Raw genomic sequence first — 20,654 nt, forward strand, 5'->3', positions numbered from 1 at the left:
GCATGTTGGGTTCCTGGCCACGGTAAGGCAGCAGGCCAAACCCAACATGCGCAGTGCGCACTGTGCCGCGCTCAGTGTGCAGTCGCACTCGCACTGTTATAATATTGCAATGCAACAATGCTGATTCACTTGACAGTGCAGGCCAGGATGGTTGTCACGTGATGGTGACGTGAAGCTGCCGCACGACGGAGCGCACCACTTTGAATTATTAATACAATTTCAACATTAAAAGTTGAAATTGTATTAATAATTTAAAACAGCGCACTCTTGAAATGCCAATAATTATTAGTGGAGCAACGTCCCACCGCCCAAACGGAAAAACCGCCACTGTACGTGTCCTACATTTACATTCCGTCAGTAACCCAGCTGCTTCTGTCACTGTTCAGTCTCAAGTGACCGGTAAAAGCAGAGGTCTTCAAATTGTTTTATTCTGAGCCCCCCTAAGCAAAATGTTTTGAGGTCGGGCCCCCTCCAAAACTTTATGACAAGGATTGGGGGAGCGAGAGGGACATGGCTGCGAGCAGGGAGCGGGGCTTAGGAGATGATTTAAGGAATACTTTTTCTATAGCTTATGAACCGCACTAAATATGAGACTTATAAAGCAGCAAACAAAAACAGATATTATCCCAAACAAACTCCTCCCCATAATTGGGGTTGTTGTGAGCCTCTCACACTCTTTGAACCCAATGCAACTACACCTGCTGCACTAGTGATAACTGCAGTCCTGAGTAGCAGGCTATCTCCTCTGCATCTTTTACCTCTTCCCCACCGTGACGGATCATCACCTCGTCCTAATGCTTGAAAGGAAAATAAGCTCTGATGCCCCTTTTTTAGAGGTAGACAGTCAGAACTGTGATGCAGTGGACCACCAAAATCCCTGGGCCCCAGTCTTGCTGCATCTGCTTCCTTAATGATAACCAGCAGTGGCCACTTACACACTTGGCAGCAGTACCAACTTCACTAATAAATAATATCCCTTTAGAAAAAAAAAACACTTTATAGTCCCCTGCTTTGGGGTATCTCTCTGAAGAAGCTGTCTCTGGCCATTTATAAACATAAAAATGAGTCCCCATACAGTGCTCCCTATTTTGGGCCTTCCCTTTGACAATATCTATGAATCTTGCCCTTTCCTCTGTCTCCTAGACCATCACTTTTAGGCCCCAGGGATCGAGAGGATTAGGGTTCTGCATCTGAATGCAACCCTGCTGGCCTTCTACCTGCCACCCCATGGACTCAGCTTTCACACAAAAACTGCCCCTGAATGGTTAATACTGACTTTGAGGTGCCTCTGCCGGAAAGCAAAGGGTGTGGTTGTAGTGCAGAAAGTTAAAAAAGAAACCAGCCTTCTTACCAGCCATTAATTGATTGAGTCACTTAAAGCCAAGGCCACTGGAATTATGAGTTTCAGCAGCGTTTACCACATAATTGTGAGTTTGCTGCATTTGCTACAGAATCTGCAGATTTCAACAAAAAAACCTTGATTCTAGCTCAAACAGAACAAAAATTACTTAAAGCGTTTCAAAGTGTCCCGGAGCAGTGGTAGGCCCTTTGCAAAGATTGACTGGTAATCTTGCAGTTGCTTACTGCTGTATTTGGGTGTTAAACTGGTACTAATGAGGTGAAATATTTCCCCTGACAGCGTTACCTTGAGTTAAAATGACAAAATAATGAAGTAATGCTAACCCCAAAATGTGATGCATTATGCCGCCTAATTTACCTTTTCTTGCTGCACAATTTAGTCAAACCTGCTGCATAATGTGGTCCTCTTCTGCTGAATAATTCCAGTGGCTCTGCTTAAAGCGTCAAGGTTGCAAAGATGTATTATTTTTGAGATGTAATGTAAGGGTGTTATCAGCTGAGATCTGGAATAGTGGAGACACTTACGAAAATGTCTGCATTAGATACCGTTTGATTACTTATTACTAAAAAGTATATTTTGTAAGAACTTGTTTTCTCAATCACTGCATCATTTTGCAGCGGCCTAGCTTAGGGTATGTAAGTACTGTTTTAAAATAATTACTTACATATTCATAGTGCTTTCTGCCACAGGCTGAGACCTCATAGCACTATAAACAGGGCCACTGGAATTATGTGGCAGGAGAAGGCCAAATTATGCAGCAGGGTTGACTAAATTTTGCAGCAAGCAAAGGAAAATTATGCTGCAAAATGCTGCATATTTTGTGATAGCATTACTTTGCAATTTTTACACTTGTTAACACTATCCTGGCTTTTATTGCCCCTCATAAGTGCCATATTAACACCCACATATAGCAATAAGCAACAGAAAGGTGACCAGTCAACCTTTAGAAAGGGCCTTCCACTGTGAGGTAACGTGTTGCTGCATTTTTAGTAACTCTTGAACCGTTTGAGCTAGAAACAACTTTTTTTTTTAAATCTGCAAATTATGCAGCTGATGTTGGATTATGTGAAAAATGCGGGAAATCCATAACTATGCGCAAAATGCCAAAACCGCACAATTGCATAATTCCAGTGGTCCTGACTATAAATACAAAGGTCACTATTCCTCTGCACCAACTAGGGTTCAATTATGTGTTGCTCAGCTTTAACACACACAGACATCTGCAGTGCTGGTAGTCGCTACCTGAGGTTTCATAACCTAAAAGAGTGCATTTATCACCAGTTAGTTTAACTTGCATTTATTATCCAACTAAGCTGTTATTGCATTATTTTATATACACTTGCATGACTGTGGAAACACAAAACACTTAGGCTTTTTTTTTTTAGCAACCTCTTTGACCCTGCCAGCAGACCAGGGGCGCAGGGCTGGCTTCGGGCGGTGCGATCGGTACCACCGCACCGGGTGCTGACTTGGGGTGGGGGCGCCATGTTTCTCGCTTTAACCCCTTGCATGCCCGCCCCTTTCCCCGCCCAGTGCCGCGCCTTGCATTAGCGGGCGGAGTTCATGACGAGCTGGACTCGTCATGGGCACAGCGCCACCGCAGCCCATGACGAGTCCAGCTCGTCATGGGCACTGAAGGGGTTAAAAGCACCGTATGCCGCATACTTTGTCCCCCGCAATAAAAATGACAACTCCAGTGATTAATGTTCTTCCTGGAGAGAGTCTGGAGCTTTGTCAACTGAAAGTTTTGACTGATCATAGGGCAGAGTGTTAATATGCCTGCTGCAAAGAACGTGTCCCATTAACATCACAGAGTGCATATAATATAAATAGATCAATGGGTTACCGGTTTTGTCAGAGATCCTTTTCTTACTTGCAGTTTATAAGTAAAAATCTTAATATAGAGCAGTGAGCTATTAACTGCCATCAAAAGCTTCATGCAAACTGCAAGGAAAATATTAGAGCTATATATTTTCTGCCCAGACTTTTGTTGTCATAATATTGCAAAAGGGGTTAATTTGGGTAGAAATCAATTCTTTTTATTAAAAAAACCCCCAAACAATGGTGTTAAATTTTAAATTCTGAATTTGTGCTTTTCCAGTCCAAGGACTCAAACTATACTGCCTACCAGTATGGATGACATGTGAATCCTACCCCTTGTAGGCCTCTGTCTTAAGTGACATTTCCTATATAGGGATTTTCACAGCAATGATCTCTGTGCAATGCGTGTGTGATGTAAAGTTTTCTGACATCTTAAACTGCCATGAGTGGCGCTATAAAACAAAATGAATCTAAGAGACAGTGGTTTTGTAGACTTGAGGGGCACTCTCAAATGGTGCAAGTGAGGGAATCTGTGGTGGAGGTGGTCATTGGGGGGGGCGCCAACAAACATTGTCACACAGGGCGCCACCAGTGCTAAAGCCGGCCCTGCAGGGGCGCAACTAGACCGCAGCTTCGGGGGGGCTAACACTCCTAGCCGGGGCTTGCCCTAGCACTGGCCGCACACAGTGCAACAGTCTTTTTTGGTGCCCTTCCCCTATTTCCTCTTTCTCCATGAATTCCCTCACTACCACTCACCAACAATGCACCTCATCTCTCTAGAGCACCTTTCAGACAAACATTTAATTTTTTTTATAGCTCTCTCATAGTTTACTCACACTCAGTTCTGTGATCTGCATGGTACGCGTTCTTTGTAGCAGGCACATTAACCCTCTGCACTGTGTGGATGGCAGGAGTGCCCATGTGAGTGCACGGTGAACGATGTGACAGTGTGAGAGTAGGGTGAGAGGAGTGACTGCAGGGTGATTGAGGTCACCATATGATTTTGAGTGCGGATGTAAGTGCAGAGTGGGACAAATGAATGCATGGTTAGTGAAGGGCTTGTTTGAGTGAAATTGCAGATTGAGCAGTGAGGGGGACAGGTGAGTGAAGTGCCACATGAGTGCAGGGTGAGTAGTGTGCTCGTGTGACTGCAGGGTGAGGAACAAGGTGAATAGCACAAGTGCAGTGTGAGTGCAGAGTGATCACTGTGAGAGCAGGGTGAGCGGGTGAATGGTGTGAGTGCATGGCGATCAGTGTGAGTGCATTGTGATCGCAGTGAGTGCAGGGTGAGCGTAAAAGGGAAGGGCGAGAATGAGGAGTGAGTTTTCTGAATGCAGGGTGCATTCCCAGACACTTGAAGTAACTCAGCTTGTTATTGACGGCGGCGTAGGGTTTCAGATATAAGTTAAACTACTGCTATCATGGCATTAATCAGGGATTGAGGGTGGAGGAAATAAATAATGTGCTGATCCTGCATCAAACTTCCAGTCTTATGATTAGGGCTGACAGCTCATTATTTTGATGTCGCAGACGGTACAAAAAGAAACAGTCACCTAAAGCTGTATTTTCAGCACTTATCTGTGCGTACTTCGAACAACAAATATAAATAGAAAGCACTTTTAATTGTGTTCTAGGGCGGCCTGAATGATTCATGACTGATAATTAAAGAAAACAAAGACAGAAAAGTCACATTGCTAATAAATACATACTTTTTTTATTTATAACCCTATTTAGTGTCAAGACGAGGTCTTTGCAGGCTCTTTAAAAAACACATGGCTGGCATTTTTCTTTTGCCATCCCTACTTTATATTCCTTTTCATGAAATGCATTCTCACACTAGTAAATGGAAAATACAAATGTAAGGAATAGGCAGAGTGGGGCCCAGGGGGTACTGGAACCAGAGATAAAACTAAGCCTCGGTAACCAGTTTACAGAGGTATGTAAATATGCAAATAGTCTTTAAAGACCTGTGTAAAACTCGGAGATAAGACTCCAGACACTGCCCTGCCAAGCCCACAGCAGCACACTCACTGACTTCCCGCCCCACTGCACTCTGATCTCACCTCAAGGGCTTCAGAGTAATTGAAGACAGCCTGGAAATGCAGCAAATAAACATCGCCACACTTCCAGGCCATCTTCATTTACATGTACTTGCAGAGGCATTTGCTCCCCCCGGGAACCCATCCACGCCCTCCCAGGGGGGCGCGCCCTCTGGGTTAGATGCACATTGCTCGGGCATTCAGGCACTTACCGCTCTGTACAGCACCTCTCAGCACACCTAGACTACACTTCTTTAAATCATGAAAACATGTTCTGTGCAACAGTAAGGCCTGGCCTTCCCTCTGTGGTTCATACCCAACGTAAGGAGGACAAAAAAATAAAAGAGCATGCTAAACTCTCAACAGACACTGCCAATACATGCACTTCTGCCTATTTGCATGCCATTATTATTATTCTCTATGACCCATCCAAACAATTGCAACAGGTTCCCTTTCCCTGCCTCATTTGTCTGCTCCAGTGCCCTCCTTTATCTAGCAAATCTTAGTGCTCTCAAATTTCATAGCGGGAATCTCTATACCATCTGCTTTCAAAAGAAATAACCCCAGGGTCCCTATAACATGCCACAGGGACGGTAGGGGAGGCAGTAAAATCTTGGGGAGCCCCGCTTGCAAAAATACCTCCACATGCTCCTTGTACCTTTCAATACCATACCCGCAGTAGGATTGTATGGTGCCCCCTCGTGGTTGGTAACAGAAACTGTTGCAAACCTGTTCGCCCCCTAGCCTCCCTGATGCCCGTATCCTTTTGGGGTGCAACCCATAAAGGAGGAGAGGAGCAATGAAAACTATGGGTAGCCCCCCAGAAATTGCCCAGAATTAACCCTGGGGGTAGTTTGCATAGTAGCGCTACTCGTAGCTACGCGAAGTGCACTTTGCACTATGCAAGCTACGCATAGCTACGTGAACTGCGTAGTGCACTGTGCAAAATGCTGTTCGCACTGATTGCACAGTCCTGGATGCTTGTCCGCACTGTGCAATCATTGCAAACGGCATCTTGCACAGTGCAAGCGGTCGTTTTCTGCCGCTCTAGTAGATTTGTACTCGAGCGGCAGCTTTCTCAATGTGGACTGGTAGTGTCTCCTTGCGAGCGGTCGCGAGCATACGCGACCACTCGCGAGCATACACGACCATTCGCAATGAGAAATCTGACCTCCCCGCATTGAGAATCTCGCCGGGAGGTTTATTTTCCACGCTCGCTATCGACAACTTGATGTTGCAAACTACGCGAGTGTAGCGTAGTCCTACGCCCAGGGTTACCCAGAATCCATGTTATTCGGTGCCCCATCACCATTTTTTATGTACCCAAACCACTTTTAATACTACTCCCCCAAATTTGACGGCCCACCCCCCAAATCAGAGAGTGTAGGGGTTGCAGTAAAAAGGTTTTGGTGTTCTTTACCATAACTCCCATCCTATATAATCACCTCATCTGTGCGCTAGGGAACCACATCATGAGAGCCCACATTTGGCCCCAATCTGCTCTCATCCTTCCTCTCTATCCAGGCTCCTGCTCCGTCTATGATTCCATCTTAGCCCCTGGGACCCCACCCATGCTGTCCTCCTACACTTGTTCTCCATGTCCCTGTTCCTATATCATGGTCATCCTTTTAATGTGCAATGGAAGCCACAATTAATGACACCAGTGCATGTATATCGGTTATAGCTACTACTGCAATGCTCTAGTCTCCCAAGGAGCTATAGCAGAATGGTATGTCTTGTGCCTCTTGTGGCACAGGCTTTCACAAGACAAGAGTATGAATCCTGCTAATGATGTCAAAGTATCCTATGGTGGTAATCTTTCAAACAGTGCTTTTATTTTCATTTGCTAAGTTTATTTTCACTTGGAAAAACAGAAGAGAAAATCAGCCACTCTTATTGGCAAGTGTGCCCCAAAATTAAAAATCTTTTCCCTCATGGCCTTCCATCAACGTCCCTTTTTCTCAAGTATGTTCAATTGGGGCAAGGCCTTATCTTCCATAATTAATTAATTTATTTTTTGTCCTTTATATTCGGTGTATTATAGAATACAAATGTGGCCTCGGGGGTAAAACTGAGCATACGAATGTGAGGAAGGTGCTACACTGAGAGTAAACTAGGTTGGATGGTGGTGATTTTTCATTTTGTTGTTAGCCAATCTCACAAATCAGGGGTTTGGTGCCTGTCAGATTGGCTAAGAGTAAAGGTCAAGTATGAGCTCTGGCTAATGAAACTCCCTTTATTAGGTGCAATAAGAAGCTAGACAGGTTGTTTTCTTCAAGAGGCAGAAAAGGGCAGAGTCACGCCTTTGCTTCAGCAGGTCTGCATCATGCCTGCTGTAGTACGTGAAGGGATGGAGCATCACAGCACAGCATTGGGCTGGGCTGGCACTGGGGCTTTTTTGTGTTGGTTTTCTTTATGAACAGTTTGGAGGAGCAGCATCATGACAGTTACATTACAGCACTAGTAGCATCGGCCACACAAATACAATGGCCATGAAAACGATTGAATAACAACTCGTGTGGCGTATGCTCCTTACAAACATCACTGTCAGAAAGTATGTAATAGGAGGAGTTAATAAGATAAAAGGGGGGGTGAGAGGGAGGAGGTGTGTGGGGGGGGATGGGGGCTGCCTGCATCAGGGGGGCACGTAGAGAAGAATGTCTCTGTTGATGTCCTTAATCTGGGTGGATGTTAAGGGGATATACTCCAGTACTAATGACGGAGTCATAATGAGGTCAGAGAGAGGTGGATACAATCATTTGGCGGGGGTCAGAGTGGTTCTTGTGCGTGTGAGGTGATAGGGTATGTAAAAGATGCTTGCCAGTATCTGGATGGTTCCTGAGATCCCTGAACTAACAGACTATGGGTGCTGGGTTCCCATGTGTTTGCAGTGCCGAGGGGAGGGGAGGGAGAGAAGGAGAGGGGGATGGGAAGGGGGAGGTTGGGGGAGGGGAGGGAGAAAGGGGGGAGGGGCAGGTGGAGATAGAGGACGAGGGATATGTCGAGGCAGGGTTGTTAAATGGTAGCAGCAGTTTCAGTCGATAACCTTTCAAGTATTGCCCGGCGGTAATCGCCTCTTATACCATTCGATGATTAACCAACAAAAGAGGCAGGCGCCGGAGACTGGAAGGCAGGAAACAAAGTTTTATTCCGTCGGAGCAGAACACATCAGATCGGACAGCAAGGTATCGTCTCGAGGTGCTCTCTCTGCATCTCTGAGACCTGGTCTCTTATACACACATTTTTGACTTTATTACCGGTTTATTGTACATGGCACATTCTTGAGATTGCTTTGATACATGAAAGAACATCCTCGGAATCCCCGGCTCGGATCCGCTCCCACACATAACTACAGTGGAAGTCCCCACCCCACCCACAGTAGGAGATGGCTATCACACAGCTGGACATTCCGTCAATTCCCAGGGGTGTGTGCGACTGGTCGGGTCTCAGGGGGTGGGGGCCTTGATCTACTGTAATCCCTTTGATGTGAGGTGTTTCCCTTACAGTAGGGGCAATAAACTGCATCCGCAGGGCTAGGTGATGGCCTGGGTTCGGTTCGGACAATCGGGCGCAGAGGAAGGGGGTTATCAAAAGGATGTATGACCATGTATGGGATGAAAGGAGGTGTTGGTCAGGCGCGGGATGTGGTTCCATGGCAGGGTCGCGCAGAAGGGGAGGGTTTATGGCCCATGTATGAGAGAGCGGGGGGGTGGCCGGCGCGTGGGGGATATTTGCAGCGCCTGAGGGACGCGCTGGCGATCGGCAATGAGACCATGGTGCCTAAAATGGCCGTCGCGCGTTTTCTGCGTGTGGCGCTTGGGGAGAGACAAGATGGCGCAGATAATGTTCAGAGACGAACTAAATTTCCACAGTCCTCCCTTTTAACATATCTCGCCAGCTTGTTTAGTTCGGATCTATCCCCATAATACCACGTACTTCTACTTCGTACAGGGCTTTCATTCGTTCTGCTTCAAAGTTCAGAGTCTTAGGGCAGATGTAGTTCGTGAAAAGTGAACATAAAGGTGGCAAGCACTGAATCCCCAGACAGCACCCACACAGTATCACAATTGGTATCATGATAAATGTAAACAACCTCCACCCCCAACTTTTAATAGTGTCCCAAAACCAACTCCCAAGCGACCATACTTCTTGCTCCTGATGAACCTCTGCGGAAAGTCTGTGGAGGTGTTCGATCGCCTTGTAGACTGAGGGTGAGTTATCCGGTACGTAGGTACAACAGCTGGACCCAATGATGCGGCATGCTCCTCCACGATCAGCCAGAACCACGTCTAGAACGAGGCGGTTCTGAAGAGCTACCAGGCGGACGGCCTGAAGCTCAGCGGTGTTGTTGGTGAGGATGCCGGCTGTAATGTTCATTGTGGTTTCGACTGCCTGGGTTAGGTGCCGGATGGCACGGCTGTTTGCCATTGGACCCCACAGTGGAACAAGTCCCTTTACTGCATCCATGAACTGTGCTCCAGTGGAGTCGGCTTGTACAATGTCCTTTGCACGTTTCTGCCGGTGATGGTTTGCTGGAGCCACATATGTTGGAGGAAGGATAAAAGCGATGTAGCAGGTGCCTCCCCAACCTTTCGGAAGCCAGGTGTAGGCTTTAGTACCACAGACGAAGTACATATTTGGGGAGGTAACAAAGGAGGGTGGGTCAACTGAGTCCAATGTTCGGGTGATGAGACAGGAACTGTGGCCTACCGGCTGTGTTCCTAGGCCTTCGAGGCACACCAGACCTGTGATGTTGATGACGGATAGGGCCACTGTTAGGGTGGCGGCCGTTCGTTTCCGGAGGTAAGAGAAGGTGGGTCTGGCTGGGTTGTTGAACACCTGCATTTCAACTCGCTCCTTGGCAGGGATGTCCATATGGAAAGAGGTGTTTGATCTCAGAGGACAAAAGGGGGCAGAGGTTTTTCCAGTTTGGTTCAGCCAGAACCCATGATAGAAGTGCGACACAGTTTTGCTGGAAGTGGCATTGTCCTTGTAACTTTCTTGCAGGAGGATTAGCCAAGCGAGGCAGGAGCCATGGACAGAGAAGGGCGAAGGGATGACAGGGATAGAATGTCCAGTGGCATGTGGTAGCAATCCACAGATCCAGCAGTTAGTGGCATTGGCGGCAAGATTGTGTTGGTGGAGCAGTTGCACAAAAGAGTTATTCCAGAACTCCTTACGTCTTTCTCGGAGTTGGGGTGAAAGTGAAATCAGATGGTGTTCTTTCATGGTGGTGGGTTGAGCAGTGGTCAGCAATGTCTTATGAGCGGGTGCGTTTTCTTCCATGATCCAGAAAGTGACCATGAGAAGGAGGCAAAGGAGAAGGGTAATAAAAAGTGCAATAGTCTTTGAGCTGTGCATTTTGTCAGTCTTTGGGTTTTTGTAGTGGATCTTCGGACGTCCGGTTGCTTCCATCATCTTCATGTCGGGCGCTTCCATCACCTTCAAGGGACTCGGTAGCGGGCAGAACCACAGACTTTGTTTAGTTTCTCTCCTGGAGGCCTTTGAGGTGACTAGGCTACCGCTCTGAGATTTCAACTTAGTTCGTGGTCTGCTTAGCCGAAGTTCCCTCCTTTCGTCGTAGGTTATACCCTTCTTTGGATGGCACAGTGGGATCGGGATATTCAGTCAATTCAAGTGTCTCTGTATTCGGGTAGCAGCTCAGGGATGGTCCGTCTTTGTCCAGAAGTTCCTCTTGGGCGGTGATGTTGTCGGTGGTCGTCAGGGTCGATGATACCTTCTTGCAGTGGTGTGCATGCAGCCAATTACGTTTCCCCTCCACTCGAAGAGCTGTTCGGGTGGTGATCAGGACTTGCAGGGGGCCCGTCCACCGGGGCTCCAGACTCTTGGTGCGCTGGAAGTTGCGCACTAGGACAAAGTCACCGGGTTGGATGTCGTGTCCGGGGCCCCTGGAAGCATCGGGAATGGCTTGCAGCACCTGCTGATGGATAACACACAACGTTTCAGTTAGATTGTACAGATAGTCAGACGTGAGGACGTCCGGGACGTCGTGAATGGATGCTGGTTTTGGTGCAGTCCAAAGGTTCATGGGTCGCCCGAAGACGACCTCGTAGGGGGTTAAGTGGTGTTTGGTAGGAGTGGAACGCATTGATAGCAATGCTAGTGGGAGGGCGTCTGGCCATTTCAGTCCTGTGGTGGCAACTATTTTGGCTAGTTTGAGTTTCAATGTGGCATTCTGTCGCTCAACCAAGCCTGCAGATTGGGGGTGGAAGACCGCATGAAACTTCTGTTTTACACCCAACCCTTTTAAGATGAGTTGGATAACTTCGGCTACGAAGTGGGGGCCGTTGTCGCTCCACAAAATTCGACAAAGGCCGTAACGGGGGAAGAATTCTTTCAGCAGTACTTTTGCGGTAGTCATAGCAGTGTTGTCGCGGGTTGGGTAGGCTTCCACCCATTTGCTGAAGGCGCACACAACGACAAGCACGTACTTCAGGGTTTGGCACCTTTCTAACTGAATGTAGTCCATCTGTAGGACCTCAAAGGGGTGACTAATAACCCCAAACCCTCCACGGGGTACAGCAGTTCCTTTACCAGGGTTGTGTTGGAGGCATATCAGACATTGTTGGACTAGGCGTTTAGCTGAGTCTGGGATTTTGTCGTTGTGCCAGACTTTGGAGATGAGTTCAATTATGGGGGCAGACCCTATGTGTGCGGGGGAGTGTGTCATGGTCAGCATGGGAATCAGGTATGAGTCAGGTAGCAACCATTTGTTCGTGTCTCTAGTTCACCAGCAGCCTTCATCGTCTTTCAATCCCACCCGTGCCCATTCAGTCAATTCGTGTGGTGAGCTGGCCAATTGTATGTCTCTAATGGTTTCCCTAGCATCCTTCCATTTTTCAGTTTGTGACCTGGTCACGTGCATGCGTGTTGTTGACCTATTCTCGGCTGTGGTTCGGGCAGTGATGTCAGTCAGCGCATTTCCCTGTCCTATAATGTCCGTCACCTTTTTGTGTGCCTGGCATTTGATCACAGCTAGCCGTGTGGGGAGGAGGACTGCTTCGGTCAGAGCGGAGACTAGATCTCCATGTAGGATGGGTGTGCCATGGGAAGTCAGGAATCCCCTCTCCTTCCATAGGAGCCCAAAGTGGTGAACCACCCCGAAGGCGTACTGGCTGTCGGTGTAAATGTTTGCGGTTGTCCCCGCTGCTAGGATGCATGCTCGTGTGAGAGCAATCAGTTCAGCCGCCTGTGCGGTTCGCTGTGTGATGCAGGCTGTCTCAACAACTGTTCGGGCCGTGGTGACTGCATAGGCGGCTAAGGTGGTGCCGTCGGGGAGCTCGATGCATGAGCCATCTACCCACAGCTCTCCGTCAGGATCTGGGAAGGCAGTATCTCGGAGGTCAACCCTACTCTTGGTCTGTTCGTCGGTGAGGGTCACACAGTCATGTATAGGGGACGCGTTGGGGTCATTGTCAGGGAGAGGTAGCAGAGTGGCTGGGTTCAGAGTGGTGCATCGTTTCAACGTGATGTGGGGTGCAAGCAGAGTCAGTTCATAACCAGTCAGTCGTGCGCTAGTCAGGTGTTGAGTCTTAGTCTGGTTCAGGAGGGTGTCAACTGCATGGGGTACTAGCACGGTGAGGGGGTTTGAAAGCACGATCCCCTCACTTTGTCGGATAGAGACAGCAGCGGCGGCTACCGCTCGAAGGCAGGCGGGCAAAGCTCTGGCTACAGGGTCAAGAGTGGCAGAGAAGTAGGCACAAGGGCGTTGCTTGGGACCTATGGACTGGGTTAGAACAGACAACGCGCATCCCTCCCTTTCGTGGGTGAAGAGGGAGAAAGGTTTAGTGTAGTCTGGGGTTCCTAGGACTGGTGCTAAGCAAAGGGCATCTCGTAATTCTTTGAAGGAGGATTGGCATTCGGGTGTCCAGGGGAGGGGAAAGGGGACATCTTTAGCCAACAGGGAAAGCAGAGGTTTTACAATAAGACTGAAGTTTGGCAACCACTGTCGACAGAAGGAGGTGAGGCCTACCAGAGACCGCACTTGCTTCTGAGTTTTGGGAACAGGGGTTTCTAGGATGGTCTGAATTCGGTCAGGTGTAAGCTTCCTCCCATCTTTGGATAGGAGGTGGCCTAGGTATGTCACTTGGGGTTGGCAGAATTGCAACTTCTTCCTGGAGACCTTGTGACCGTTCTCCGCGAGGAAGTGGAGGAGGTGGATGGTGGCTGTGACTGCAAGCGGAGTGGTGTCGGCCGCCAAAAGAATATCATCGACGTACTGTATTAACACCACTCCGTCCGGTAGTTGAACTGCATCCAGTTGTCTCTTGAGGGCTTGGCTATATATGCTGGGACTCTCAGTGTAGCCTTGTGGTGCCCTACAAAATCTGTACGAACGGGCCTTTAAGGTGAAGCCGAAAAGGTAGCGGCAATCTGGGTGGATGGGGATGGAAAAGAATGCGTTCTTGAGATCAATAACGGTAAAGGTAGTGGCAGTGGACGGAATCAGGGTGAGGATGGTGGTGATATCTGAGACTACGGGGTACTGAGGTATGACTACTTTGTTAACCTCTCGTAAGTCGACAATGAAGCGGTATGCTTTCTCATCTCCCTCGCCTTGCTTCTTAACAATGGGTAGGATAGGGCTGTTGCAAACATTACTAACTACTTCTTCTACCACTCCTGCATTGACTAGGGACTGGATGATTTCCACCAACGCCTTCTCGCCTTCGGGCGATATCCGATACTGTGGAAGCTTTGGGAGCACTGCGTCCGGTCGGACAGTTATGTGTACAGGGTCGATCACCATGCGTCCTACGTCTGAGTCGGTTTTAGCCCATAGATGTGTGGGTAACGTGTCAAGTAGGGACAGGTCAGCATCGGTTATGGAGAACATACGTCGTGCGAGACAAGGCCTGAACAGATCTGGGTTATCGTGGAGTATGACTCGAACTCCGTCTGGGGAACATCTGATGGTAGCCCGGAAATGTTTTAGTAAATCAAGACCCATAATGGCGTCGGGGGTGTTGGAGGAGAGCAGAAATGTTGTGTCAGTGGTGTTATTTTCCAAGTCAAAGGAGATTGGTGCGGACAAGGGATTAGTGGAGGGCGTTCCATCAAAGCCTATTGAGGTTACATGTGAGCCAGACAAGGGTGCCCTTGGGATCAGCCGTTAAGATAGCGCACTACGTGTCGCCCCAGTATCTACCAAAAATGGAGACTTTGTGCCCAGGACCTTAGCAGTGACGTAAGGACCTTGCTGGTCAACACGGAGTTCGACTGGATCCCTCCCTTGCCCCTGGCGGTCCTATGCAAAGTCATGGGTGTTTTCGTAGTCGGACTGCTGGCACTGGTTCTGTCGGGGGCGGTCGAAGGTGTTTGGTCTGTCTGGCCTGTCGTTGGTGGTGTCGTTCGTGTACCCTCATCCCTGTCCTCTATTTCTGGGGCTGTTTGCTATGTCTCTTGTGTCCCTATTCTTGTTCATATCCAGAAGGACCGGGCACTGGGATTTCCAGTGTCCGAACCCTTTACAGAACGCACACTGATTCTCGTCTAAGTCCCTGCGTCCAGCGTAGGGTGTGGGTGCATGGTCTCTAGGGGGTAGTTTTCTAGGAGCAGTCGGTTGGTAGTTTCCCTTGGGAGGTTCCCTTCCTATGGTCACCCCTTGCAACTGTGCGATCATTACCCTTTCCTTCAGCTCCTTTTTCTTTCTCTCGGACACCCTATCGTTCTCATTCTTTTGGTGTTCGTAGTACTGGGCCATCTGGAGGATAGCCGCGGGTTTGGAGGCTGCCCAACTACTCTTGCTGGTCTGTAACTTCTGGGAGACTTCCTGTGACAGACCCTTCACATAATTCTGGACAAAGAGGTGATGTCCGGTTGCAGTGGTCATGTCCTGGCCACTATAATCGGAAAACACTGTCTCGAATCAAGAGAAGTATTCGGATACATCCTCCTGGGGTTTCTGGCGGCAAGCCGTCACTATCGACCAGTCTAACTTCCTTTCTGGGATTAGGGTCTTTAATTTCTGAACAATCTTGTCTGGGAGTTCCAATATGGCCTTTAGAGGTTTCTGTCCAGGTTCTCGCTGCTTGTCTATGGTATCGAGTTGTACCCAGGTATATCCGAACGGCTCAGCGTGGTCGACTTTCCGGATTTGCTTCCACACATCAGCCGGCACACATAACCCGAAGAACAAATCGATATCCGCCAAGGTCATTATAGTTGAACCTAAGGCCGTACCTAGTTATGTGTAAAAGGCAGTCGGGTTCTTTCTTAAGTCGGGTAGGGTTTTTCTAAAGGTCAGGATGTCTTGTCGGTCCCATGGCTGATAGACCCAGCTATATACAACCCCTCCCTTCGCATCTTGGTGGTTGATGTCATCGTGTGTTCCCTGACCTCGTGGGGGGACCCAGTAAGGAGCGGCTTCCTTGATGGGCATCATGGTATCAGCTTTTCCTGCCTGGGGTTCAGTCGCTATGGGGGTTTCTGTCTTGGTCGTCTGCCTGTGTTCTTTAAGATGTCGGAAGACTTCGAGTGTACGTGTGAAGAGGTCCGTCACATCGCCCTCTCCCTCTTCCCCAATATCAACCTTTCTATACAAGGTTGCTAGGCCTTCGGGACCTCTATCCTGGTACCTATCCTCATAGGCATTCAGAGTGTGATAACAAAGTCGTACGACAAAGTGTCGTCTGTGGTTGTCGGCATACGAGTCATACATATCTGTCACATATTCCTCACTTTCCTTCCGTTCTACTGGTGTTCTCACTACCTTATCGATTCCGGCTTGTTCACCCTTTGTTAGCCGATTCATTCTGGCGGAATCTTTCTTTCTCGTCTCGGGGTCATCTAACGTTATTGCTAACGTTGTGTTCAGTACAAGAGGCTCGGCCGGCGCGGAGGCCGTGAGGAGCGAGGCCCTGGTACTGCTTTCGCTTGCGTTCGGGGGTTGTGGGTGCTGCACTATAGGTTGGGAGGGAGCGTATGGAGGGGGCATGTAGATGATCGGAGGACCTAATAGCAATTCATCGTTCGCCCGTTGCTTGGAAGGCAACTCAGGGTAGAGCGTAGAGGGGGTCCTAACAGGGCACTGGCCTGACGTTTCAGATTCTTGTTTTTGTTTAGCTTCCTTTCTCTCCTTTATTTCTTCCTCTAACTTTCTAGCGACAAGGTGAGCTGCCTTTCATAGTTCTTTTTCTGCCTTTACTTCTTCTCTCTTTTTCCGTTGCGTTGTTTCTTTGCGCCACATGCCGATACTGTCGAGCATAGTGGGCGTCGTTTTATTGCTACGTAGAGCTATTTCTAGCGTTTCTATTTTATGGTCATCAAAGGATCCCATCAGTGGCCACTGACTTTCGGAGTCCTTCTTTGTATATTTATGCCATAGTTTGCTATAAGCTACAGCGACTAGTCCTTATTTAGTAAACATGTCCTTATTAGGGGTGCCTTCCAGTGGAGCCGGATGGTTCATCTCTAATAAGCGGTCCGGGCAGAACCAACTACCAATCAGTGGGGAGAAGATAGGCATGACAGGTTACAAAGGGGGACAAAAGTCCGCACTACCTATCCTTCACTATCTGCAAAGACTAGACAGAATATTTCTATTCTACGTTATTTGCAAACAGAGAATATCTCAAAAAGCACTATTCGTCAAAAACAATCAATGTTCAGACAATCAATCAGTGGGGAGAAAAATAGGCACGACAGGTTACAAAGGGGGACAAAAGTCCGCGTTACCTACCCTTCACTATCTGCAAAGGGAGAGAGAGTATTTCTACTCTTCCCCGTTTGTAGGCAGCGAATATCTCAAAAAGAACAATCAAATAAGCAATACTAGTATTTTCAATCAATCAATCAATCGTTTCGCAATTTGTCGTGTTACACGACCTTACCCAGACCGCATGGACAGTTTCTCGTCTTCCGCCTCCAGCGCCCGATCGTCCTCTACTCTCCGTATTTGCCGCGGCACTCCTGATGGTTCCCAGTCAGGACCGTAGATCACTCGAGAGAGGTCTGCTCGGAACCAGTGAAGTTCGGATGATCGGCTGCCAGACGAGGGTCTATCGGGCAGGAGCTCTTCCCGATCGTTGCAGTCGTTCACTCTGTCGTCGGGACCTCTCCCGTTGGATCCACGTGTCGCTGATGGGCCCCACGTTTGGGACGTCAATTGTTAAATGGTAGCGGCAGTTTCAGTCGATAACCTTTCAAGTATTGCCCGGCGGTAATCGCCTCTTATACCATTCGATGATTAACCAACAAAAGAGGCAGGCGCCGGAGACTGGAAGGCAGGAAACAAAGTTTTATTCCGTCGGAGCAGAACACATCAGATCGGACAGCAAGGTATCGTCTCGAGGTGCTCTCTCTGCATCTCTGAGACCTGGTCTCTTATACACACATTTTTTACTTTATTACCGGTTTATTGTACATGGCACATTCTTGAGATTGCTTTGATACATGAAAGAACATCCTCGGAATCCCCGGCTCGGATCTGCTCCCACACATAACTACAGTGGAAGTCCCCACCCCACCCACAGTAGGAGATGGCTATCACACAGCTGGACATTCCGTCAATTCCCAGGGGTGTGTGCGACTGGTCGGGTCTCAGGGGGTGGGGGCCTTGATCTACTGTAATCCCTTTGATGTGAGGTGTTTCCCTTACAGTAGGGGCAATAAACTGCATCTGCAGGGCTAGGTGATGGCCTGGGATCGGTTCGGACAATCGGGCGCAGAGGAAGGGGGTTATCAAAAGGATGTATGACCATGTTAGGGATGAAAGGAGGTGTTGGTCAGGCGCGGGATGTGGTTCCATGGCAGGGTCGCGCAGAAGGAGAGGGTTTATGGCCCATGTATGAGAGAGCGGGGGGGTGGCCGGCGCGCGGGGGATGTTTGCAGCGCCTGAGGGACGCGCTGGCGATCGGCAATGAGACCATGGTGCCTAAAATGGCCGTCGCGCGTTTTCTGCGTGTGGCGCTTGGGGAGAGACAAGATGGCGCAGATAATGTTCAGATACGAACTAAATTTCCACAGGGTTAAGGGAATTATATTAATACTGATGAAAGGGTAGGAGAGGAGAGGGGGGAAAGGGGAAGAGGAAAGGGTGGGAGGATATGTGGAAGGTAACTGTGCAGGAAGGGGAAAAGGAAATCAGAACAATGTCAGAATAGATGTGTGGATGGATTTCCAGGAGGGATAGGGCGGTCTGAGAGGGGGGGGCACCGGGTAAGCTGTATATGTCTGAGCGGAATGGGGCGTGTGCGGAGGGGGTATGGGGTGGTGTTGGCACCGAACTTGCCCGTGTCAACAGGGGTGGTGGTGGGAGAGGGGGAGTGAGGGGAGAAGGAGTGGCACTGGTGCATGGGACGCTGCTCATGCCATGTTTCACACGTTCTCGTCTGATGACCCTGCTATGGCCGGGGTCAGATTTCCGTTCCTAGGGCGTTCTGCCCTGTCATCCCCCGTGTGTAAGAAGAGAGCCCACACTTGGAGAAACAGATTGGATTGATCCTGGAGGTTGTATATGATTCGTTCATGTGCAGCTGTGTGGATCATAGCCGTTAGCCAGGTCTCCTGCGACGGTGGGGTCAGTGATCTCCATTGTCACAGAATACCTATTTTAGCAGTGGCCAATGCCTTATGGAGAAGACGATGTTACGGTTTTGAGAGCTCCGGCGAGTGATGCAGGTCATGCAAGATAATGACAGTGGGGGTAAGCGGCAAATGCAGGGGCATGTTGGCAATCAGAACGCGGCCCACATATGACCAGAAAGTTTGATCCGATGGGCATTCGCATATGATGTGAGTCGTGTCGCAGTTTGTATTCGAGTATCTCCAACAGTTGGCATGCAGAAGTAAACCTGCTCTGTGTAGTTTCAGGGGTGACCAGTGCCAGGCATGCAAGGTCTTAAATAGGCAAACTTCAATCTTGCCTCCCGGGTGCCTCGGTCCTGGGCTTCTAAGAGTTCTGCCCATTCATGGTCCTTGTAGGAGGCTGATAACCGGGCTTGCCATTTGGTACAGAGGGTTTGCGCCAGGGGTTGTGAGAAGAGATAGGAAGTGAGTACTCCATACACTCTGTATGTCACCCCTTTAAGTTCCCCCCATGTGTGCAAGTATGATACCACCAGTGAAGCCGGTAGGGATCAAGGGCGTGGGCCTAGGAACTTCCTCATGCAGTTCTGTAGCTGGGTGAACTTCCAGGACTGCAGCGAGGGTAGGCCAAACTCTTCCCTAAGTTGCGCAAATGTCTCGAGGTCGCCACCATGAAAGAGCTGATCTAGAGAGTGGATGCCCGCCGTCTTCCATATGAGCCAAGACAGTGTCTGCACATCAACTCGTATGCCAGCATTTCCCCATATCGGGAATCTTTCATGAAATCGCGGGTGCGAAACCAAGAGACAATGTGCACGGTGCCAGGACCTGTGCATCGCAGACAGGACCGGATTGGCGGTGTCCCGTCTGCTTATCCCTGTCCCATAGAGGGCAGAGAGGCCCGTCCCTGTGGACAATAGGTGCCGTTCTACGTGCACCCATTGTGGCACGTCTGAGGTCCCTGGAAGCATGTACATCAGCTGGGAGAGCTGCAGGGCAAGGGCAAAGTGTTCTATCGATGGGAGGCTCAATCCTACATAGGAGCAGCGGGCCTTCAATTTCAACGGTACCAAACGTGGTTTCGAAGAACTCTACACAAAGGATTTTTTCCTGGAATCTATTAGGCGGAACGTGGTAAGAGGAGCCTGGAGGGAGAGCAGTACAAGGGTGTAAATGAAGCGCGGGAGAGTTACCATGCGTATGGCTTGTACCCTACCCCACATGGAGAGTCCCAGCACTTTCCACTTTTCAAAGTCTCGTTGCATCTGGGTGAGCAATAGGTTTAGATTATCTGCCACCATCCCTTCTATCCCCTTGTTTACCAAGACGCCCAGGTATTTGGGACGTGTGGGTTTACAGTGGAAGGGGAACCCATGTATGGCCACTTTTGTAGTACCATCTGGGATGGGCAATGCTTGTCCCAGTTGATTTTGTAACCGGAGAAAGATGAGAAATCATTTAGCAGTGATGAAAGAGACCGTTGTAAGTCTGTGAGGGTAAGTAGAATATCATCTACGTAAAGATAGATTTTTAAGTTTCCTGTCAGGAGCCGTATGCCCATCACATTGGCCGATTTGTGTATGGTGGCTGCCAGTGGTTCCATGGCCAGGAGAAAGAGAAGCGGAGAGAGGGGACAACCCTGGCGTGTCCCCCTGTGGATTGGAAATGGATTCCAATACCAAGCCCTCACAGCTTACCTGTGCTATGGGATTGTGGTACAGCAACTGTACTTTGTCAATGAATTGTTCACCCAGTCCAAAGCGTTCCATTACCTTAAAGAGATACTCCCACTCGATGCGATCGAGCGCTTTTTCCACGTCGAGTGAGAGTGCCAGTGCCAGTGCATCGGTCCAAAGGCCTTTGGCGGACCAGAGTGTGTGGGCCAG

Source organism: Triturus cristatus, chromosome 4_2, assembly GCF_964204655.1.
Source record: "Triturus cristatus chromosome 4_2, aTriCri1.1, whole genome shotgun sequence".
Classification (NCBI taxonomy): domain Eukaryota; kingdom Metazoa; phylum Chordata; class Amphibia; order Caudata; family Salamandridae; genus Triturus; species Triturus cristatus.